Source organism: Phocoena sinus, chromosome 2, assembly GCF_008692025.1.
Source record: "Phocoena sinus isolate mPhoSin1 chromosome 2, mPhoSin1.pri, whole genome shotgun sequence".
NCBI classification, from domain to species: domain Eukaryota; kingdom Metazoa; phylum Chordata; class Mammalia; order Artiodactyla; family Phocoenidae; genus Phocoena; species Phocoena sinus.
Window position 1 is genome coordinate 113150948 of NC_045764.1, and position 25284 is coordinate 113176231.

Here is a 25284-nt window from a genome sequence, read left to right on the forward strand (position 1 = left end):
ACTGAGAAAATATTTGAAGAGGTTATAGTTGAAAACTTCCCTAATATGGGAAAAGAAATAGTTAATCAAGTCCAGGAAGCACAGAGAGTCCCATACAGGATAAATCCAAGGAGAAACATGCCAAGACACATATTAATCAAGCTAACAAAAATTAAATACAAAGAAAACATGTGAAAAGCAGCAAGGGAAAAACAACAAATAATACACAAGGGAATCCCCATAAGGTTAACAGCTGATCTTTCAGCAGAAACTCTGCAAGCAGAAGGGAGTGGCAGAACATATTTAAAGTGATGAAGGAGAAAAACCTACAACCAAGATTACTCTACCCAGCAAGGATTTCATTCAGATTTGATGGAGAAATTAAAACCTTTACAGACAAGCAAAAGCTGAGAGAGTTCAGCACCACCAAACCAGCTTTACAACAAATGCTAAAGGAACTTCTCTAGGCAGGAAAGAGAAGAGAAGCAAAAGACCTACAAAAATGAACCCAAAACAATTAAGAAAATGGAAATAGGAATACACATATCGATAATTACATATTGATAATGTAAATGGATTAAATGCACCAACCAAAAGACACAGACTGGCTGAATGGATACAAAAACAAGACCCATGTATATGCTGTCTACAAGAGACCCACTTCAGACCTAGGGAAACATACAGACTGAAAGTGAGGGGATGGGAAAAGATATTCCATGGAAATGGAAATCAAAAGAAAGCTGGAGTAATGATTCTCATATTAGAAAAAATAGACTTTAAAATAAAGACTATTACAAGAGACAAAAAAGGACACTACATAATGATCAAGGGATTGATCCAAGAAGAAGATATAACAATTGTAAATATTTATGCACCCAACATAGGAGCACGTCAATACATAAGGCAAATACTAACAGCCATACAAGGTGAAATCGACAGTAACACATTCATATAGGAGACTTTAACACCCCACTTTCACCAATGGACAGATGATCCAAAATGAAAATAAATAAGGAAACACAACCTTTAAACGATACATTAAACAAGATGGACTTAATTGATATTTACAGGACATTCCATCCAAAAACAACAGAATACACATTTTTCTCAACTGCTCATGGAACATTCTCCAGGCTAGATCATATCCTGGGTCACAAATCAAGCGCTGGTAAATTTAAGAAAATTGAAATCGTATCAAGTATCTTTTCCAACCACAACGCTATGAGACTAGATAGCAATTACAGGAAAATATCTGTAAAAAACAGAAACACATGGAGGCTAAACAATACACTACTTAATAACGAAGTGATCACTGAAGAAATCAAAGAGGAAATCAAAAACTACCTAGAAATAAATGACAATGGATACACAATAACCCAAAACCTATGGGATGTAGCGAAAGCAGTTCTAAGAGGGAAGTTTATAGCAATACAATCCTACCTTAAGAAACAGGAAACATCTCGAATAATCAACCTAACTTTGCACCTAAAGCAATTAGAGAAAGAAGAACAAAAAACCCCCAAAGTTAGCAGAAGGAAAGAAATCATAAAGATCAGATCAGAAATAAATGAAAAAGAAATGAAGGAAACGATAGCAAAGATCAATAAAACGAAAAGCTGGTTCTTTGAGAAGATAAACAAAATTGATAAATCATTAGCCAGACTCATCAAGAACAAAAGGGAGAAGACTCAAATCAATAGAATTAGAAATGAAAAAGGAGAAGTAACAACTGACACTGCAGAAATACAAAAGATCATAAGACATTATTATAAGCAACTCTATGCCAATAAAATGGACAAGCTGGAAGAAATGGACAAATTCTTAGAAATGTACAACCTGCCAAGACTGAATCACGAAGAAATAGAAAATATGAACAGACCAATCACAAGCACTGAAATTGAAACTGTGATTAAAAATCTTCCAACAAACAAAAGCCCAGGACCAAATGGCTTCACAGGCGAATTCTATCAAACATTTAGAGAAGAGCTAGCACCTATCCTTCTCAAACTCTTCCAAAATATAGCAGAGGGAGGAACACTCCCAAACTCATCCTACGAGGCCACCATCACCTTGATACCAAAACCAGAAAAGGATATCACAAAGAAAGAAAACTACAGGCCAATATCACTGACGAACATAGATGCAAAAATCCTCAACAAAATACTAGCAAACAGAATCCAACAGCACATTAAAAGGATCATACACCATGATCAAGTGGGGTTTATTCCAAGAATGCAAGGATTCTTCAATATATGCAAATCAATCAATGTGATACACCATATTAACAAATTGAAGGAGAAAAACCATATGATCATCTCAATAGATGCAGAGAAAGCTTTCAACAAAATTCAACACTCATTTATGATAAAAACCCTGCAGAAAGTAGGCACAGAGGGAACTTTTCTCAACATAATAAAGGCCATATATGACAAATCCACAGCCAACATCATCCTCAATGGTGAAAAACTGAAAGCATTTCCACTAAGATCAGGAACAAGACAAGGTTGCCCACTCTCACCACTCTTATTCAACATAGTTTTGGAAGTTTTAGCCACAGCAATCAGAGAATAAAAGGAAATAAAAGGAATCCAAATCGGAAAAGAAGTAAAGCTGTCACTGTTTGCAGATAACATGATACTATACATAGAGAATCCTAAAGATGCTACCAGAAAACTACTAGAGCTAATCAATGAACTTGGTAAAGTAGCATGATACAAAATTAATGCACAGAAATCTCTGGCATTCCTATACACTAATGATGAAAATCTGAAAGTGAAACCAAGAAAACACTCCCATTTACCATTGCAACAAAAAGAATAAAATATCTAGGAATAAACCTACCTAAGGACACAAAAGACCTGTATGCAGAAAATTATAAGATACTGATGAAAGAAATTAAAGATGATACAAATAGATGGAGAGATATACCATGTTCTTGGATTGGAAGAATCAGCATTGTGAAAATGACTCTACCACCCAAAGCAATCTACAGATTCAATGCAATCCATATCAAACTACCACTGGCATTTATCACAGAACTAGAACAAAAAAATTCACAATTTGTGTGGAAACACAAAAGACCCCGAATAGCCAAAGCAATCTTGAGAACGAAAAACGGAGCTGGAGGAATCAGGTTCCCTGACTTCAGACTATACTACAAAGCTACAGTAATCAAGACAGTATGGTACTAGCACAAAAACAGAAAGATAGATCAATGGAACAGGATAGAAAGCCCAGAGATAAACCCACGCACATATGGTTACCTTATCTTTGATAAAGAAGGCAGGAATGTACTGTGGAGAAAGGGCAGCCTCTTCAATAAGTGGTTCTGGGAAAACTGGACAGGTACATGTAAAAGTATGAGATTAGATCACTCCCTAACACCATACACAAAAATAAGCTCAAAATGGATTATAGACCTAAATGTAAGGCCAGAAACTATCAAACTCTTAGAGGAAAACATAGGCAGAACACTCTATGACATAAATCACAGCAAGATCCTTTTTGACCCACCTCCTAGAGAAATGGAAATAAAAACAAAAATTAAAAAATGGGGGCTTCCCTGGTGGCACAGTGGTTGAGAGTCCACCTGCTGATGCAGGGGACACCGGTTCGTGCCCCGGTCTGGGAAGATCCCACATGCCGCAGAGCAGCTGGGCCCGTGAGCCATGGCCACTGAGCCTGTGCATACGGAGCCTGTGCTCGGCAACGGGAGAGGTCACAGCAGTGAGAGGCCCGCGTACTGCAAAAAATATAAATAAATAAAATAAAAATTAAAAAAAAATAAACAAATGGGACCTAATGAAACTTCAAAGCTTTTGCACAGCAAAGGAAACCACAAGCAAGACCAAAAGACAACCCTCAGAATGGGAGAAAATATTTGCAAATGAAGCAAATGATAAAGGATTAATCTCCAAAAGTTATAAGCAGCTCAATACCAAAAAAAGAAACAATCCAGTCCAAAAATGGGCAGAAGACCTATATAGACATTTCTCCAAAGAAGATATACAGACTGCCAACAAATACATGAAAGAATTCTCAACGTCATTAATCATTAGAGAAATGCAAATCAAAACTACAGTGAGGTATCATCTCATACCGGTCAGAATGGCCATCATCAAAAAATCTAGAAACAATAAATGCTGGAGAGGGTGTGGAGAAAAGGGAACACTCTTGCACTGCTGGTGGGAATGTGAACTGGTTCAGCCACTATGGAGAACAGTATGGAGGTTCCTTAAAAAACTACAAATAGAACTACCATATGACCCAGCAATCCCACTACTGGGCATATACCCTGAGAAAACCATAATTCAAAAAGAGTCATGTACCAAAATGTGCGTTGCAGCTCTATTTACAATAGCCTGGACATGGAAGCAACCTAAATGTCCATCATCGGATGAATGGATAAAGAAGATGTGGCACATATATACAATGGAATATTACTCAGCCATAAAGAGAAACAAAATTGAGTCATTTGTAATGAGGTGGATGGACCTGGAGTCTGTCATACATAGTGAAGTAAGTCAGAAAGAGAAAGACAAATACTGTATGCTAACACATATATATGGAATCTACAAAAAAAAAAAATGTCATGAATAACCTAGGGGTAAGATGGGAATAAAGACACAGACCTACTAGGAAATGGACTTGGGGATATGGGAGGGGGAGGGGTGAGCTGTGATGGGGTGAGAGAGTGGCATGGACATGTATACACTACCAAACGTAAAATAGATAGCTAGTGGGAAGCAGCCGCATAGCACAGCGAGATCAGCTAGGTGTTTTGTGAGCACCTAGAGGGGTGGGATGGAGAGGGTGGGCGGGAGGGAAATGCAAGAGGGAAGAGGTATGGGGACACATGTATATGTATAACTGATTCACTTTGTTATAAAGCAGAAGCTAACACACCATTGTAAAGCAATTATACCCCAATAAAGATGTAAAAAATAAATAAAGTCTAAAAATAGATATATATATATTTTTCAACCAAATAGGCAAAAAGAACGCTAATTTGCATTTCTTTTATTATTGAAGTATATTTTTTATTTGCCTATTGGCCATTTATATCAATAATTCTTCTATTATGAATTCCCAATTCATGTCTCTTTTTATCCTTCTGAGTTCTTTACCTTTCTATTGACTTGTAAGAGTTCTTTGGATATTATGAATGTCAGCCCTTTATTTGTCATATGTAATCCAAATATTTTACCCATTGTCATTGGTCTTTGACTTTGTTTATGGTGTGTTTTAGATTTTTATGAAGTGAAAAATCACCCTTTTAAAAAGGTTGCTAGGAAATCAAAACTACAGCGAGGTATCACCTCACACTGGTCAGAATGGCCATCATCAAAAAATCTACAAATAATAAATGTTGTAGAGGGTGTGGAGAAAAGGGAACCCACTTGCACTGCTGGTGGGAATATAACTTGATACAGCCACTATGGAGAACAGTAAGGAGGTTCCTTAAAAAACTACAAATAGAACTACCATATGACCCAGCAATCCCACTACTGGGCATATACCCTGAGAAAACCATAATATTCAAACAGTCATGTACCACAATGTTCACTGCAGCACTATTTACAATAGCCAGGAAGCAACCTAAGTGTCCATCGACAAATGAATGGATAAAGAAGATGTGGCTCATATATACAATGGAATATTACTCAGCCATAAAGAGAAATGGAATTGAGTTATCTGTAGTGAGGTGGATGGACCTAGAGTCTGTCATACAGAGTGAAGTAAGTCAGAAAGAGAGAAACAAATACCATATGCTAACACAAATATATGGAATCTGAAAAAAAAAAAAAAGGTTCTGAAGAACCTAGAGGCAGGACAGGTAGAACCTAGATGCAGACATAGAGAATGGACTTGATATGGTGGGGGGAGGGTAAGCTGGGCCACAGTGAGAGTGGCATGGACATATATGCACTACCAAATGTAAAATAGACAGCTAGTGGGAAGCAGCAGCATAGCACAGGGAGATCAGCTCGGTGCTTTGTGACCACCTGAAGCAGTGGGATAGGGAGGGTGGGAGGAAGACGCAAGAGGGAGCGGATATGGGGATATATGTATACGTATAGCTGATTTGTTATACAGCAGCAACTAACACAACAATGTAAAGCAATTATACTCCAATAACGATGTTTAAAAATAAATAAAATTTAAAAATTAAAACGTTGCTAGGGGTTTCTTATGCTTAGAAGAGCCTGTATATTTAAAAATTGGAAAGCCTTTTGCCTGTGTTTTCTCTAATATATTTACGGTTTAATTTTTTACAGTTATATCCATTTGGAATTAATTTGGTGTAAGGAGTGAGGTAAGGATTCAGCTTAATTTATTTTCCAGAAGTCTTGACAGGTGTCCCACTGTAACTTATTTAGTAATCAGTATTTTCCTCACCAATTTGAAATGAGGCTATTATCAAATAGTAACTATTTTTAATGTTTGGGACTCTTTCTATGCCCACTATTCAGTTTCACTAATATATCTATTCCTAAATCACTACCAAACTGTTTTAATTACTGCAACAAAAATGCTTGCTTTATACCTGCCTTTCCTTGGCTATTCTCTTTGCCAAGTTTTAGAAGTTATTTATTTGTTTTACCCCCCTAGTGAACTTAAGTTCCTTTAGAGCAGGAACTGTGGCTTAAGCATTTTTACAGCCTCGACAACTTGGCCGAGTAAGTATTTATTTTTCTCGGTAGCTTTCCATCCTGCTCCACCACAGTGCCTTGCTCCAAGTAATCATTCACTTTAATAATCACGTGTATTAAATTTTAAGTGTTAAAGGAGCAAGGGCAAGATGTGCCAAGAGGGGCTTCCCTGGTGGCGCAGTGGTTGAGAGTCCGCCTGCCGGTGCAGGGGACGCGGGTTCGTGCCCCGGTCTGGGAGGATCCCACGTGCCGCGGAGCGGCTGGGCCCGTGAGCCATGGCCGCTGAGCCTGCGCGTCCGGAGCCTGTCCTCCGCAACGGGAGAGGCCACAGCAGTGAGAGGCTCGCGTAACGCATAAAAAAAAAAAAAAAAAAAGATGTGCCAAGAGATGGAAATCAAAAGAGTGAATTCAGGACAGGCTAAAGCAGACAGCCCTCATGGTAGGAATGGAAGGCAACTGGGGTGATAAGCAGCCCCCGCCAGGATGTCAGTTTGTTCAGAACAGCACTGGAATTGTTGGTATCACTGAATCAGCCCTGGTGCCTGACCAAGTGCTCTGGTCAACAGATCTTGATGACTGAAGGACTGACCGTCTTTGTCATTCAACTATGAAATGGCAGCATGGAGAACCTACCACCCATGGCCTCCTGTATTTCCTGAAGAACGGCTGTCACTATAAACTACTGTGACTTGGCACACACATACCTAATCATCTTGAGGTGCCCTCTCCCTCTCAAAGTAGACACCCGCATGTTGATGAATTGCCAGCGTTAGGAAGCTGGATATTTATTTCAACGATTCAGCCGTAGACCAAGAGGTTGTATTGGCATTGCCCTCAGAGCCTAGGGATAATCCACATGTAAGAGGATTTGGGATGAAGCTGCCAGCAGAGGTTTAAACTCCCAAAACTAACAGAGAATCATCACTTTCCAAAATTTGCATCCCTGTTAAATTGCTAAAGTTTTGGATTTCCAGTCATGTGGAGAGTCTGGTTTGGGAGGCTGGGGTGTGTTTGAATATGTATGTCTAACAAGTGCTCTCGGTGATTATCAGTTTGGGAGACACTAACATAACAGATTGGATTAATCTGGGTAGAAATGGGTGCTGGAGGAGGCTCAGGAAACATGGGAGTGCAATTAAACTAACTAGGGTGTATCCTTCAAACTAGAATGTAACTAAAGAAAACCCAGCCTATTTACTTACTGACTTATTTATTTATTTATTTATTTTTGGCTGTGTTGGGTCTTCATTGCTGTGTGTGGGCTTTCTCTAGTTGCGGAAAGCGGGGGCTACTTTTCATTGCAGTGCACAGGCTTCTCGTTTTGGTGGCTTCTCTTGTTGCAGAGCACGGGCTCTAGGCATGTGGGCTTCAGTAGTTGTGGCACACGGGCTCAGTAGTTGTGGCTCGCGGGCTCTAGAGAGCAGGCTCAGCAGTTGTGGTGCACGCAGCCTGTGGGATCTTCCCAGACCAGGGCTTGAACCCGTGTCCCCCGCTTTGGCAGGTGGATTCTTAACCACTACGCAACCAGGGAAGTCCCCAACCTAATTATTTATACAGAGATCTATTAAAAAAAAAAAAAAGCAACCTGTGCTGATAAAAGAGTATGTGTAGGACTCAAGTCTAAAGAAAATCAGAAAAATACGTCAGTATTTTTTAAAGGAAAGAATGAGTGAATACACAGACCAGCTAACGCAGGTTTTCAACTCCCCTTTGATAAGAGAATTTCAGAAAAGTTCTAGCATTGACATTTGCTAGAATTAGGTAGACAGCTGGCCAGGATGACACCCATCTCAATGCATATGTTTCAACACTGATTACTTTTGAAAGGCTTATTACTTTTAAGTCACATTATATAGGACTGATGGTAACTAAGTCTGTGACTTTGGGCAAGTTGCTTACCTCTGTGGGCCTGCTTCCTGCCTATACAATGAGGTTAGACTGTTTCTTAGTCTAGGTAATCTGTAAGCTCTCCCACAGGCCTTAGATTCTTTGGTTGGTTCTATGGCATAACCATCTCTCCCCTGATGCACACACAGGAGACCCTGCTGCTGAAATTGGCCTGGAATCTCATGGCCTCACTTCCTCCAGTCCCTCCCTAAGACAAGACCTGTGACTCAAGCTGAGGGTGTAGACAGAGGAGGCAAACCACTGCAGAACATAGAGTTTCCTCTAACCATCATTTTCTGGTCTCTGAAGGGGGTTCTGAAGGTCCGTAGATTAGATAAGAGCATTAAGTCAGTTTCAAAATGTTCTGCTTTGATAATTGAACTGTGGTAGAATGAAAAGAGAGAAAGAGGGAGAGAGGGAGGGAGGGAGGGAGAAAGGAAGGAAGGAGGCAGGGAGGGAAAGATGAGAGGGAGGGAGGGAGGGAAGAAAAAAATCACCTGGGCATCCCCATAGCCAACTGTCGAAACTGTCAGGTATTGTTCTTGGCTTTTGTGTGGAGCTTGAGAATTATTGGTTGGGTAACAGGAAAGCCCTGAGACCTAAACGAAACCTCAGGCAAGAGCCTGTCCTAAAGAATTCTAGTCTCTGACCTTGAAGCCCTCAGGCCTCAATCTATGAGGTCACCAGTTGGCCCACTAATATATGATCTCTCACAGAAGGGAAGAGCAAGTGTCAAATGCCCAACTCACAGCCACGACCCCAAACCTTTCATGACTGCTTTGTTACAAAAAGTAGGAAAAACAATTCTTTAAAGACAACTCCATATGTCTGACAAAAAAAAAACCCAACCCACTAATCCAAAAAGATACATGCACCCTAATGTTCACAGTAGCATTATTTACAACTGCCAAGACATGGAAACAACCTAAGTGTCCATCAACAGATGAATGGATAAAGATGTGGTACATATATGCAATGGAATACTACCCAGCCATAAAAAAAAGAATGAAATGGTTCCATTTGTGGTAACATAGATGGACTTGGAGGGCATTATGCTAAGTGAAGTCAGACAGAGAAAGAAAAATACTGTACGATATCACTTATATGTAGAATCCACAAATGACAACAAACTAGTGAATATAGCAAAAAAGAAACAGACTCACAGATACAGAGAACAAACTAGTGGTTATCAGTGGGGAGAGGGGAGGGAGGGGGTCAATGTAGGGGTAGGGGGCATGGAAGGTACAAATTATTAGGTGTAAGATAGGCTTAAGGATGTACTGTACAACCCAGGGAACATAGCCAACATTTTGTAATAACTGTAAATGGAAAGTAACCTTTAAAATTAGCTTCTTTTCTAGCTAGAAATCTCAGGGGACTTACATGAAGTTCCCCAGAGAGTATGGCCTGTGGGTTACAGTGCCATGACTAGGCTTGTATCCTTGCTCTAAAACTTAATACCTACTTAATTTTCTGAGCCTCAGTTTCCTCATCTATCAAATGGACACCATTATGCCTACATCATACAATTGTGAAAAAGGGTATATAAAATAATATATATACATATATACTGACATGTGTATAGCAAATAAATTATGCTCAGTATTTTTTTTTCTTTTCATTTCCCACAAATGACAAGAATGCACCTGATAGTATAAATATTTTGGGATTGTGGCCAATATTCAAACATGAGAAGTAAATGGGAAAAAATTCAGATTAACCAGTGGTAAATAGATTAATTAACTCCAATCAGGAGGTAAACTAGCCAGAGCTGCAGGCTCAAATCAGAAGAAGGAATTGAATGATGGTCTAACTTGAAACCAGAAGGTCAGCTGTGAAAATAAACCCGTTTGTAGGACACGAACAAGGAGCCCCTTGTTATCACTGTGACTATTTTAAAGGTGCTCAGCATCTCTTTCAGTGCACAGATGGGGCATCCTGGCATTCAGACCTTACAACTGTATCCCAGCCAAAACTCTTGGCCAAAAGCAACCCCAACTTTCTTGAGATGGTAAAAACTATCTGTCAACCCTGGAATGTTTAGAATTAAATATAGAGATGAAGAAATAAACCAAACCATTGCTATTCATGATTTTTTCATAGAGTTAGAAATGATCTCTGTATATATATTTTTTGCGGTACGCAGGCCTCTCACTGTTGTGGCCTCTCCCGTTGCGGAGCACAGGCTCCGGACGCGCAGGCTCAGCAGCCATGGCTCACGGGCCCAGCCGCTCCACGGTATGTGGGATCTTCCCGGACCGGGGCACGAACCCGCGTCCCCTGCATCAGCAGGCGGACTCTCAACCACTGCACCACCAGGGAAGCCCTGATCTCTGTATATTTTATATTTTAAGTATTTGGTGTTTTTAAGAGATTTTAGGAAATTTGATAGATTTGGGCTTTAATTCTAACATAAAATGTATAAGTGAGTAATTTTAGACTTAGATCTTTAGTTGAAAGATAAAGAGAATTATGCAAAGTTTGTAAACAAGACTGGAGTGTATATGATTAACTTGAGATGGACCACATTCATTTATTTAATTAGATTTATTAGAATGGGAAGGTTTGGGTAGGTAGGTTAGGCAGTAGAAATACTTTAAAAAATCAGATATAGTCAATTATAAATGCAGTCTAAGATGTTCAAGGGAATTTCATAAGATGTAAACAGGACAAATTGTTTAAGGGAATTTGGTCTGTTCAGCTACTCAATCAAACAATAATCAAATAACCCCCTGGATTTATTATATTTATTTTTAAAATAAGAATTGTAATTTGAACTTGAAAGCTTCAGGAAAATTTTTTATTTTTTAATAATAATTTTTAAATCTCAAGGTTTAAATTCTATTCTGTGTCTGGAAAAACCTCACACAGACACGAAATAACTCACTTTCACAGTGCCAATTTTTAGGTTGCTGACCACTTAGATTTCTATCGTATTTTGGGAAACAAAGTAGATATAGAAAATGGAATTTATTCAATTTTGAATGAAATACTTTTAAACTATTTTAACCCTCAGAAGAAGGGGTAAAGGAAATAGAAAGAAGATTCATGAAAGGATAATAATAATGAAACTTATTTTGTGCTTAGTATGTTCCTAGCACAGCTCAAAGAGCTTCACATGTATTACTCATTTAAGCCTGCTAAAACCCCATGAAACCTTAGAAGAACAGCGTAGAAGAAGAAAGGAAGTGCTGTGTGGGTTGCCACAATCTAGGAAAAATTCTTATCTTAGCCCGTCAGTGCTTTCTAAGGTAGCCCGGTTACCACATGCAGCACCCTGTAATATACCTGTTCATTTATTCTTTCACTCTTACAGCCAACATTTATTAACTTCTTACTATGTGTCGGGCTACTGAGTGGCGCACAGCTTTTCGGAGAGCAAGCCTGGAGACCAGTTAGGAGGCTGATGCTATGATCGAGGTGGACCTCATGGTGCCCGATTTAGGGCCGTGGCAATTGAGATGCTGAGGGAAGGATAGATTGAAGAGTTACTTAGAAGTTAGAATTGATATGACTTAATTGGAAACAGGACATTAGGGGAAAGGTGGTATCTTTTCCAGGCCCTCAAAATACAAGGCCTGAGGCCAGAGTTAAGGTCATAACAATTGATTTGGTAGATGCAAACCCAAAGAAATGAGGATGAGGAAAAGGGGAAGCGAGCAGGGACAGCTGTGCAATGACAGTGTGCTGCATGGCCACCCTGGCTCCTGGTTCACGACAGGAGAACATACAAAGAGAGACAGTGGGTCACTCAGTAGTACGTTTTTTCAGCACACAGGACTCCTTAGAAGGGCTGCCAAGAACAAACATATCCTGAAGCAATCCACAGAAAGAGAAAGAAGGGGGACTTCATCTCACAAGTTACCTCCTATCTTCTATGTACCAAGAAAAAAAAAAAACCCTAAGGAAGGAGTGAGTGGAGAGGTAGGAGGTGATGAGAGTTCCATTTTGAATATGTTTCATTGCCTCTTATGAGATGTCCAGATGGAAATCTCCAATAGGCAGTTGAATGTAGACAGAGTCTGGAGCTCAAGAGAGAGAAAGACAGGTTGGAGAAGACTGAGTAGTGAGCACACAGTGTGTGCTAGGCTGTGCCCCCCAGAAGCCCCCTCTGGGAATGAAGCACTCATTCCTCCAGCTGCCAGGACTGTTGCCTGCTGGTGGCCACGGCCAAATCCCTCTCCAGGAATGACCCTTTATCAAAGGAAGCTGCCTTGCCCAAGTCTATGCAACTACCGTGTGCATGCAATGACAGGTTGATGGGGGGTTACAAAGACCTGTCCTCTTCGCCTCAGTTCAGGTCATTTCTGCAAGGCCTTCTCAGCTCTAGAGTTCCCTAGAACTGGATGATGCCACTGTTGAATCTACATTGCCAGTCCTGCTTCCTTCATCCCACTCCCGGGGTGGTTTCTAATAGTGCCCCCCAGTACACAACCTGCATACAAATCTCTGTTTCAGAATCTCCCAGAGAACCTGAGCCAACATAGAGTGGAAGCTGAGGAAGGGAGAATTCTACGTGGACACTCTTTCAGAAGCTTGTCTGTGACAAGGAAGGAAGATTCCTGAAGAAGGGTACTGTCAAAGGAGGACTTTTTAAGTATAGTTGATTTATAATATTGTGTTAGTTTCAGGTGTACAGGAAAGTGGTCAGTTATATATATACAAAAGATCATTTTCCATTATAGGTTATTGTAAGATATTGAATATAGTTCCCTGTGTGATACAGTAAATCCTTGTTTTTTATCTATTTTATGTATGGTAGTTTATATCTGCTAATTCCATATTCCTAATTTATTCCTCCTCCCCCACTTTCTCCTTTAGTAACTATAAGTTTATTTTCTATGTCTGTGAGTCTGTTTCTGTTTTGCATATAGTTTCATTTGTGTTAATTTTTAGATTCCACATATAAGTGATATCGTATAATATCTGTCTTTCTGTCTGACTTACTTCACTAAGTATAATATTCTCTAGGTTTATCCATGTTGCTGGAAATGGCAATATTTCAATGATTTTTATGGCTGAGTAATATTCCATTGTGTGTATATATATACACACAATGTATATATATACACCACATTTTCTTAAGCCAATTGTCTATTGATGGGCTCTTGGGTTGTTTCCATATCTTGGCTATTGTAAATAGTGCTGCTATGAACATTGGGGTGCATGTATCTTTTTGAATTAGAGTTTTCACTCTAATTAGAGTGAAATTCTAATTTCACTAATTAGAGTGAAACTCTAATTAGAATTAGAGTTTGAATTAGAGTTTCACTGTTGAGTATTCAGTTGGCTGTGGGTATGTCATAAATGACTTTTATTATGTTGAGATATGTTCTCTCTATACCCCTTTTGGTGAGAGTTTTTATTGTGAATGGATGTTGAATTTTGTCAGATGCTTTTTCTGCATCTATTGAGAGGATCATGTGTTTTTTGTCTTTCCTTTTGTTAATGTGGTGTATCACATTGATTGATTTGCATATGTATTTTTAAAATAAATTTATTTATTTATTTTTGACTGCATTGGGTCTTTGCTGGTGTGTGTGGGCTTTCTCTAGTTGCAGCAAGCGGGGGCTACTTTTCATTGTGGTGCACGGCCTTCTCATTGTGATGGCTTCTCTTGTTGTGGAGCACAGGCTCTAGACATGTGGGCTTCAGGAGTTGTGGCACATGGGCTCAGTAATTGTGGCTCACAGATTTAGTTGTTCCGTGGCATTAGGGATTTTCCCAGAGCAGGGATTGAAACCATGTCCCCTGCATTGGCAGGCAGATTCTTAACCACTGCACCACCAGGGAAGTCCCTGATTTGCATATGTTGAACCATCCTTGTGATCCTAGAATGAATCCAACTCAATCATATTGTATGATCCTTTTTATGCATTGTTGGACTTGGTTTCCTAATATTCTGTTGAGGATTTCTGCATCTATACTCATCAAAGATATTGGCCTATAATCTTCTTTTTTGGTAGTGTCTTTGTCTGGTTTTGGTATCAGGGTGGGGGTGGTGGCTTCATAGAATGAATTTGGGAGTGTTTCCCCTTCTTCAATTTTTTGGAAGAATTTGAGAAGGATAGGTGTAAGTTCTTCTTTGTATGTTAGGTAAAATTCCCCAGTAAAGCCATTCAGTCCTAGACTTTTGTCTGCAGGGAGTGTTTTATTACAGCAGATTTCACTCCTAGTGACTGGTCTATTCAAATTATCTGTTTCTTCTTGACTCAGTTTTGGCAGGCTCTATGTTTCCAGGAACTTGTCCATTTCTTCTAGGTTGTCCAATTTGTTGGCATATAACTGTTGATAGTGTTCTCTTATGATTTTTTGTATTTCTTCAGTATCAGTTGTTATTTCTCCTCTTTTGTTTCTTATTTTGTTTACTTGGGTCCTCTCTCTGTTCTTCTAGGTGAGGCTGGCTAGAGGTTTGTCAATTTTGTTTAACTTTTCAAAACACCAGTTCTTGGTTTTCTTGATCTTTCCTATTGCCTTTTTATTGGGGGGGGGGTCCTCTATTTTATTTTTTTCCTCTCTGATCTTTAGTATTTTCTTCCTTCTGCTGACTTTGGGTTTTGTTTGTTCTTATTTTTCTAATTCTTGTAGGTAGTAGGTTAGGCAGTTTACTTGATGTTTTTCTTGTTTCTTGAGGAAGGCCTGTATCGCTATGAACTTCCCTCTTAGAACTGCTTTTGCTGCATCCCACAGATTTTGTAAGGTTGTGTTTTCATTTTCATTTGGCTCAAGGTATTCTCTGATTTCTTCTTTTATTTTATTGTTGACCCATTGGATTTTTAGTAGCATGTGGCTTAGTCTTCATGTGTTTGTTCTTTTCCCGTTTTTCCTTCTGTGGTTGATTTCTAGTTTCATACCATTGTGGTCAGAAAAGATGATTGAAATAATTTCTGTCCTCTTAAATTTGTTGAGACTTGTTTTGTAACCTAGTATGTGGCCTATCCTAGAGAACATTCCACGCACACTTGAAAAGAATGTGTATTCTGAGTTTTTTTGGATGTAGTGTCTTGTAGATATCAATTAAGTCTGTTCTATTGTATCATTTAGAAGCTCTTTTTCCTTATTGATTTTCTGTCTGGAAGATCTGTCCATTGATGTCAGTGAGGCGTTAAAGGCTCCCACTATTATTGTATTCCTATCAATTTCTCCCTTTATGTCTGTTAGTATTTGTTTTATATATGTAGGTGCTCCTATATTGGGTGCATAGATGTTAACAAGTCTAATATCCTCTTCTTGTATTGACCCATTTATCATTATATACTGTCTTTCTTTACCTTATAACCTGTCCTTCATTATATTTTTTTCTTTTTAACATATTTATTGAAGTATAATTGCTTTACAATGGTGTTTTAGTTTCTGCTTTATAACAAATTGAATCAGCTATACATATACATATGTCTCCATATCTCCTTCCTCTTGCATCTCCCTCCCACCCCTCTAGATGGTCACAAAGCACCGAGCTGATCTCCCTGTGCTATGCGGCTGCTTCCCACTAGCTATCTATTTTACATTTGGTAGTATATATAAGTCCATGCCACTCTCTCACTTCTTCCCAGCTTACCCTTCCCCCTCCCCATGTCCTCAAGTCCATTCTCTACATCTGCATCTTTATTCCTGTCCTGCCACTAGGTTCTTCAGAACCATTTTTATTTTTTTATTTTTAATTTTTTTTAGGTTCCATATATATGTGTTAGCATACAGTATTTGTTTTTCTTTCTGACTTACTTCACTCTGTATGACTGTCTCTAGGTCCATCCACCTCACTACAAATAACTCAATTTTGTTGCTTTTTATGGCTGAGTAATATTCCACTGTATATATGTGCCACATCTTCTTTATCTATTCATCTGTCAGTGGACACTTAGGTTGCCTCCATGTCCTGGCTATTGTAAATAGAGCTGCAATTAACATTGTGGCTATTGTAAATAGAGCTGCAATTAACGTTGTGGTACATGACTCTTTTTGAATTATGGTTTTCATTATCTTTCTTTATGGCCTTTGTTTTAAAGCCTATTTTATTATATGAGTATTGCTACCCCCACTTACTTGTTGTTTCCATTTGTGTGAAATATCTTTTTCCATCCCCTCACTTTCAGTCTCCTCACCTTGTTTTCCAGTTGATTCTGTAGTTCTTCAAAGGAAGATTTTCTAAATTTGGAAAGACTAAGCATTTTTGTTTGGTTGGTTTTTTTTTTTTTTTTGCGGTACGCGGGCCTCTCACTGCTGCAGCCTCTCCCATTGCGGAGCACAGCCTCCAGATGCGCAGGCCCAGCGGCCATGGCTTACGGGCCCAGCCGCTCCACGGCATGTGGGAGCCTCCCGAACCGGGGCACGAACCCACGTCCCCCGCATCAGCAGGCGGACTCTCAACCACTGCGCCACCAGGGAAGCCCAAGACTAAGCATTTTTATATGCTGATGAGAAAGAGCTAGTTGAGAGGGAAGAATGGAAGATTCTGGATGATAAAAAGACCTTGAGAAGAAATGGAATCCAAATCACAGGTAGAACAATTGTCTGTTATAAGAGGAAAGACATTCCCTGTGATGAGAATGAGGGAGAAGGAGAGAATGAGTGTGAATGTAGGTAAAATTTATTTTCACTGTAGGGAAGGTTAGATCATCTACTGAGAGTAAGAGGAACTGGAAGCTGGGAGTCAGAAGCTTGAAGACAGTGGGGAATGTTAGAAATAGGCAGTGGGGACAGTGGCTGGGAGAACCACCCAGTGGAATGCCATAGAACTGCTGAGCAGTGATGAAGTCCAGGTTGAGAATGCAGTCACCAGGAATTTATAGTGGCAATCATCATAGTACTAAACATGGTATGTTATAATTATTCACAGGCCTCTCTCAGCACATGTGCCTGACAACCTGGTATATCCACTAAATGTTGAAAAAATGAATGGACCCAGTTTAAGTGAGCCTTCCAACTGAAGGGCCACATCTCCTCCACCAACAGAGTTTCATCAACTAAAACCATTAGAAAGCTATCTTGGGTCTATCTCTCTCTGATATTTTTAGTCTAAAGACATGTTGAGATGGAAAATGCGCTTTCCTCTGCTTTTGTGCAAGTCTGTTATATGTTATATATGTACGCTTTGTAATGCATGTTTGCTGTGTAATGCATGTATGCATTCAGTAGTTTTCCAAAGATCACTAGGAAGGGCAGGGCAGAGCTCAGGCTAACTCAGGTCACCTGACTTGCTATACTGGGATATATGATATGCCATGTGAAACTGCCAAGGAGTTCCAGGTGATACACTAAGCCTTCAATGTTCCCTTCCTTCCTTCCTTCCAGCCTCCCTCCATCTTTCCTCCCTGAGCATGGTAGACCTCTTGGAATCCTTTCTGATCTCCCTACCAAGCTGTCCCCCAGCTTCATTATGTTCAGCCCTCATTTGCACATGCTCTTCACACCTGGTGTTTGGTGGCAGAAATGGCTGATAAAATTCCACACTGATTAATTTCATGTTTAATCTAACTGATACTTCTGTAGCCTTTGCAAATAACCTCTTTGAACAAAAACTGCAACGGGCTCATTCCAAACCCGATCAAAGAGGTATGCATGACTCACAGCCACTAAATAAACATTGATGCCTGATGGCAGTAATATGGCTATTTATATTCAGAGCCTGATTTAACCAGTGGCATTCCTGTAATAAGATAATAAGCATGAGCTGTTTACTACAAAAAAAGGAGAGTCTGTGGTGCTGGTGTTCAATAAAATCCCTTAACAGGCAAATGAGTCTCTGAAATTGGTTGGCAAATACATCCAGAATGAGATGTGCTAATTAGTTGCTGGTACTGATTTTCTAAAATAAAGAGTTTAGACTTAAATTAGCCCTGAAATTTAGTACAATAAAAAATACTGGATATATGATATCATGTTGAGAGTCTTACAGATTATATCTAATATATGTACAGCAATACAATTAAGAAAAAAGAACTCTGCACATAAATCACCAGATTTTAAACAGAGACTGTCTAAGAAGAGGTTTTAAATGTGAAGAATTAGATATTTGAATCTCAGGTTCAAGTTTTTTTTCTATTCAGAAAGCATTTGTAGATGATCCTCTTGGCTATACGGGCAGAGATATCTATTACTATAAGCACTTTAATTTTTAAATAGAAAGAGCAAAAGAATGTAAGAGTTATCTTAATCACATTTGGATACCCTTTAAAAATAGTTTAAGCCATTCAGAACCAAGATCACAGAGGGTCTAGGTAAACATGTAGCAGACAGCTGTCTGGACTCCGAAAAAAATGATGGAAGTATCAAGCTTGTGAAGCCTCTCCCAACGCCATCCAGCACTGGTTTTCCTCAACTGAGGTAAAAGCAGCAGGCGTGTTGTGCCTGCTCCCTTTCTCCTTCTGCCATCACTCCAGGCAGACCCCTTCCAGCTGCTAAAGATGCATCTTCAAACTTCCATTTTCACTGCTTCCTTCACCAAGCTTGAAGGAGCTGCCTCTATCAGGACTTGCAATTTCAAATAGTGAGATGGTCTCAGAAGACAACCAAACATTATTTCTTTTAAAAAATCAAATATTATATCTAAAAAGTTATGGCCAAGTCATAAGAGGATTCAGCTTGTGTCTCCATCATATTTTTTTTCCCTGAAACCAAGTTGAATTCAAGAACCTGTTGTTTGAATTTAGCTGGTTGAGATGATGCTTGTTTTCCCAGAGCAAATGGTCTTTCTTCTTTTAAAGCCAACGAGATGGCAGACAGTGCTGTAGCCCTAAAGTAGTAATGTTTCTAATGTTAGCAATGAGTCGATTCATTCATCTGAGTTCTATTCATCTACAGTTAAACCGACAAAGGTTGATTATTTATGTGCTTTAATTTCGATGTTCAGTCTGCATCAGTCTTTAGTTACCAGGGGTAATTGATGATGTACATCTTTGTCTCCATGTCACAGTGGGCCCCAACTCAGGTACCAACGTTTTCAGCTAATACTGAGACCTAGAATTGTTAGGGACACTGTCATATAATCTAGCAAATAATTGATATTATAAACAGAATCCTGAGTCATGAACATGTGGTCTTCCCTATATTTTTCAACAGTATTACTTAAGGTTCTCTTGAAACCAATTCTGGACTAGCTTAAGACAAAAGGGAATTTACTTGAAAGGATATTAGCAATTTTATAAAAGGCAAGGATGACTTGAATAGCTGTGCCTCAGAAGCGCAAGAACAACAGCAATTCCGGAGACGTGAAAACAAGAGCTTCCGGGCTTATTCTGTTACTTTTGTAGCTCTGAGACTAACATCTCCTTTGTTTCTTTTTTAAGTTTCTATGTTCTTAGACAAGTAAATCTGGTTGGTCCAGCTGCGCTCAAACAAATGACCTGAACAAATCAGTTATGTCTAACAAAGCGGGGGGGGGGGGGGGGGGTCAGGGTCACATGGCATAGACATGGCTTCCGTGCAAGTCCCCAGAGACTTGGAGGATAGTTGTCAAATGGGCAGCAAACCAAAGGGTCCTCTATACCAGTGCTCCTCCAAGTGCTGGTCCCCAAAAATGTCAGATGTCAATCCAGGAGGGTACTGTATAAGGAGCAGGCACCAGAATCTAAATCAACACATTGCTTACTTCATTGAGAGAATCTTGCTATTAAAAAATCATCAGCTGAACTAAACAGTGTGCTAGTGACAAAGCTGGGTTATATCCTGGTGCAGCATGTCTCACCTCCTCATGGACCAGTAGTGAACAATTTGTGGACCACCCTTGAATAGCAGTCTCTTCTCTTCAGCCCTTGCCTGACTTTATGGGACTCATACCAGAGCAATCAAGAACATAGACTTTGGGCTTCCCTGGTGGCGCAGTGGTTAAGAATCCACCTGCCAATGCAGGGGGCATGGGTTTGAGCCCTGGCCCAGGAAGATCTCACATGCCATGGAGCAACTAAGCCCATGCGCTACAACTACTGAGCCTGCGTTCTAGAGCCCGTGAGCCACAACTACTGAGCCTACAAGCCACAACTACTGAAGCCCGTGCACCTAGAGCCTGTGCTCTGCAACATGAGAAGCCACTGCAGTGAGAAGCCTGCGCACCACAGCAAAGAGTAGCCCCGCTCGCCTCAACTAGAGAAAGCCTGCACACAGCAACAAAGACCCAACACAGCCAAAAATAAATAAAATAAAATAAAATTAATTTTTTTAAAAAAAGCTTTTAAAAAAAGAACATAGACTTTGAAGCTACCTGGGTTTCAGTTCTCACTATCCTGAGTAGCTGAATGACCTTGGGCTAATGAATACTCCAAGCCTCACTTTCATCATCTAAGTTGGAGGTAACGATACCACCATATTTGTCAGGACTCCTTCAATTGCAGGCAGCAGAAAATCAAGTCATTAAATTAAACCAGATGAAACTGTTGACATCCAATCTGCAAAAATGGCAATTTTATTGTGGTTCAAACTAACAGCTTAAGCTAAAAATGATTTTATTGGCTTATGAAGCTGGCAACTATAACAGTGATTCTAGGTAGCACACAACATCTGAATCTAAGGCTCAAATGAATAAAGAGAAGCCCTCTCTTTTTCAGCAACCAGAATTGGATCATGTGGCATAGAATGATGCTAACTGGCCCTACTTGGGTCACGCTCCCAACCCTCCAGCCCAATCACTGCCAAAAAAGACACGAAGTTTCTCGATGGGCCAGGCTTAGGTCATGTGCTTGGGAGTAAGCAGGGCACTATGATTAATAGATTGACGGGTCTGTCAGATAAATCCTTTCTGTTTTGTTTGGCCATAACCCTAGGGCCTAGCACATAATAGGCGTCCCCCAAATTAGGTAAATAAATGATTGGGGAGGGCGTATTGTGCAACCTCTTCAGTCAAAAGAGGCGGCAGACAAAAGCATTAGAATCGCATGATAAATGCCTACACCATATGGTTGTTGTGAAGATCAGACAAGAATATGATGCATATGGGACAGGGCCTAGCACATGGGGGCACTTTTATTGGCCACATAGATCAGGTCAGCGTGGGAGCCCACTTCTTCCATGCAGTGACTTGCACATAACAGGCACCCAGGTTTTCTGATTGACTGGATGAGCTAATAAGTGAACTCACGAATAGACAATGAGCAATCTGGATCCTGTATTTTCCTTTGGAAAAGTTCTTTACCCTATGACAATTTTGATTTTGTCTGGTTTTCCTACGAACAACCAGACACGAATCCATGATCAATAGGGCAAGAGCAGGGCTTCCCTGGTGGCGCAGTGGTTGAGAGTCTGCCTGCCAATGCAGGGGACACGGGTTCGTGCCCTGGTCTGGGAAGATGCCACATGCCGCGGAGCGGCTGGGCCCGTGAGCCATGGTCACTGAGCCTGCGCGTCCGGAGCCTGTGCTCCGCAACGGGAGAGGCCACAACAGTGAGAGGCCCGCGTACCACAAAAAAAAAAAAAAAAAAAGTTAAGAGAAATTAAGAGAGAGTAATTGTGAAGAGACGATGGAAGGTCTCTGGCTTCTATCAGATTCAGTGAGGCAGAGAGGAGGGCTAGATACTGCCCCTTGGTCCTCAGCTTCTACTTCTACCTTTTTCTATGCTCCCCCCTGGATCACAGGGACTGGAAAGGCATAAAACCCTATTTTCCCAATTCCCTTTCTGCTAGGGTCCTAGATGAGATTTAGCTTCTGCTGATAAAATGCACTCATGTGCAGAAAAGAAGTAGGGTCATTCTCTCTGGGCAGTGGTGACCGGTGAGCATGTTCCCACAAACACAAGCTTTTGCAGTGGCCACCCTCCACGGTACACTGTCTGATGACCAACCTAGTGGGTATTGGGCAGCTGTCATGCTGGCAGCATTTTCCTGACCTCTGGGTGATAGTAGAGAGTAGACAGAAGAGAGAAGGAAGGCACTGCATTCAGTGAGGTGGACTGAGTTGCACGCCCTTGGCTGGAAGAGCTCCAGCTTCTTACACCCACATTTTCTCCCCCCCAAAATAGGGTCACATGATTGAGACACTATTTCTTATAAATGAACTTTAAAATGAGATTGTATTAGAATGACTGCTGTTCGCAAATCAATCAATGTAACCCATCATACTAATAAACTCGAGAGGAAAAGTCACCTGTTTGTATCAACTGATATAGAAAAAGCATTTGATCAAAATTCAATGCCCATTCATGATAAAAATTCCCAGAAAAGTAAGATAGCAGTAAACTTTCTCAATTTGATAAAGAACATTTACAAAAAACTTACAGCTAACATTATATTTAATTGTAAAGGACTAAATGCTTTCCTCCTAAGCTCAGGTCCAAGGTAAGGATGTCTGCAAAGATGTCTGCTCCCTCCACTACTATTCAGCCATGATCTAGCCAACTCAATAAGGCAAGAAAAAGAAATTAAAGGCACACAGATACAAAAGGAAGAACTAAAACTGCCCGTATTTGCAGATGCCATTATGGTCTGCATAGAAATCCCAAGGAATCTTAAAAAAAAATTCCTTGAACTAATAAGTGCATTCAGCAAGTTCACTGATAACAAGATCAACATAAAAAATCAATTGTAACAATGGAAAAATTAATTGTATTTCTATATCCTAACAGTGAATACACGGGAACAAATTAAAAACACAAAACCATTTATTATCACTCAAAAAATGAGTGACTGCTGTTCACAGGTCTCTCAGCTACTAGAGAGCTCTCCACCCTGACTCTAGTAAAGAGGTCAGGAAACCTTGAGTAAGGTTGGAGGTATTAATTTTGGGCAGTTAATTACATTCTTTTAGCATCCATCTCCCTGAAGTTTTCACTGGGCAAATCCTTCAGGAGGACATCCCCATTAGCTATTCATTTTTCTTCCTCACTGACTGGAGAATGAAGTGACTGTTGGCTGTGTCACACAACTCGTTGATATTCACCCCTGGGTGAAGTGATCCTCAAATAATTACCAAATGTAGTTCAGGTAACTGAATTAGTGAATTACCTTAGTTCCTTTGAGATGAAAGACTCTTTAGGAATGTGAAATACTTCCACTCTTTGTTATTTATAACCTGAACAATGAAAGAACCCAAAGTAGTATTCAATATGCTCCAGGAATGGGATGACTAAAATTAAAGAATGCAATTGGTTTTCATTTTCCATATTTTTCATTTTCTCTCCTTTTCATTTCAATAGTCAGGACTGAATATGACAAGACATCAAATCCCCTCTGATGTTAATAAGGCATCAACTATGGAGCTCTGGGAAGAGAAAAATTCAGCTGAAGTGTGACACGTACGTGGTTCTCCTCCTTCCTGTGATTTATTACCATTTCCTCTCACCCACCCTATTACACTACTCTACAGGTGAAAACCTCCTCCCTTGCTTTGTTTTCTTCTGCCTTAGTCTAATTTGCCAAATTTAAGAGTCTCAACTACTCTTCCACCCTTCAGACAAACAACTGCTCCCATCAGTGGTCTCCCATCAGAGAAATTCAGGATGCCCTCGGCTTAGTGCTCTGCCCTGGGTGCGAAGAAGACAGAAGCCTAGAGGCAAATCCCAGGCAGACAGCTTGACCTGGGGTGGGAGGAGTGGGAAGTGGTGGAGATGGGGCTGAGGTTGGCAAATCAAGGCCCAGTCTACCTGAGGTTGGTAGAGGGCTGAAGATGGTGGCGGAGATGCTAGGCTCTACTCATGCTGGATATGGGTGTACTGCATTTATTGAATCCAATTTACAGTTATTCATTTTTAGTTTTCATTTTTTAAAGCATTAAGCGTTTTCTATTTCTCTCTCTTTTCAAATATCTTTTTAAGTGTAATTTATTTATTTTGGAACAGGAATAGGTAATACATTCACATAGTTCACAATTCAAAAAGCATTCAGTAATATACAGTGAAGACTCCCTCCCACCTACATGCTCCAGCCACTCAGTTCTCCTTTCAGAGGCACCAGCATCATCAACTTCCTACTTCTCCTTACAGAAATATATAAGCAAATTTGTATAAGGCATCCCCTCACCATCTTTTATTTACACACATGATAACTCACTATTCTGTTCTGTACTATGCTTTTCTCACATAATATATCTTAGAGATCATTCCACACCAGTACACAAAGACCACTTCAATCTTTTTTTATAATAAATAGTAATCCATTATGTTAACATATCTTCATTTGTCTAACCACTCTCCCATTAATGATCATTTCCATTATTTCCAATTTTTTGATACTACAAACAGTGCTGTAATGATTAACCTGTCAATAAATGATTTCTACATATAGGAGTATGTCTGTAATTTAATAGAATTGCTACTAATAGAATTATTATAAATAATTCCTGTAAATAGAATTGCTAAATCAAAGATTATGTATTTGTAATTTTGATAGATATTGCCAAATTGCAAATACATGTCACCTGAGGCAACATCCTTTGCCCATTTTTCTATTGCATTATTGGGTTTTTTCTTATTGATTGTGTAGCAGTGACTTCAAATATGTTTCCTAATTTGTCCATTGACTTTTGACTCAGCTATGATTGTTTTTGCATGGATACATTTTTAAAAACATGATTGAGTTTTTCAATCTTTTCTTTTATGAGTGCTATAATTTGTGTCATATATTTAAAGGTTTTCTTCAGTCATAAATTACAACAAGAAAATCTTTTATGGTTTTTTCCTATTTTTATGGTTTCATATCTTTCTATTTAAAATCTGTAACCCATCTGGAATTTATTTGGTAAGATTTGAGGTACGGCTCCAATTTTAATTATGTATTTATTGTTACAGCTAACTACCCTGTTGTCCAAACATCATTGATAAAAATCCAGTGTTCCCAGTGATTT

General features: G+C 39.7%; 1 long non-coding RNA gene across 1 annotated transcript in view; it reads right to left on the reverse strand.

Annotated features, from left to right (window-relative positions):
• Nucleotides 1-25284, reverse strand: part of LOC116749708 — a 269124-nt gene that overhangs the window by 50821 nt on the left and 193019 nt on the right. The gene's annotated exons all lie outside the window — the stretch shown is intronic.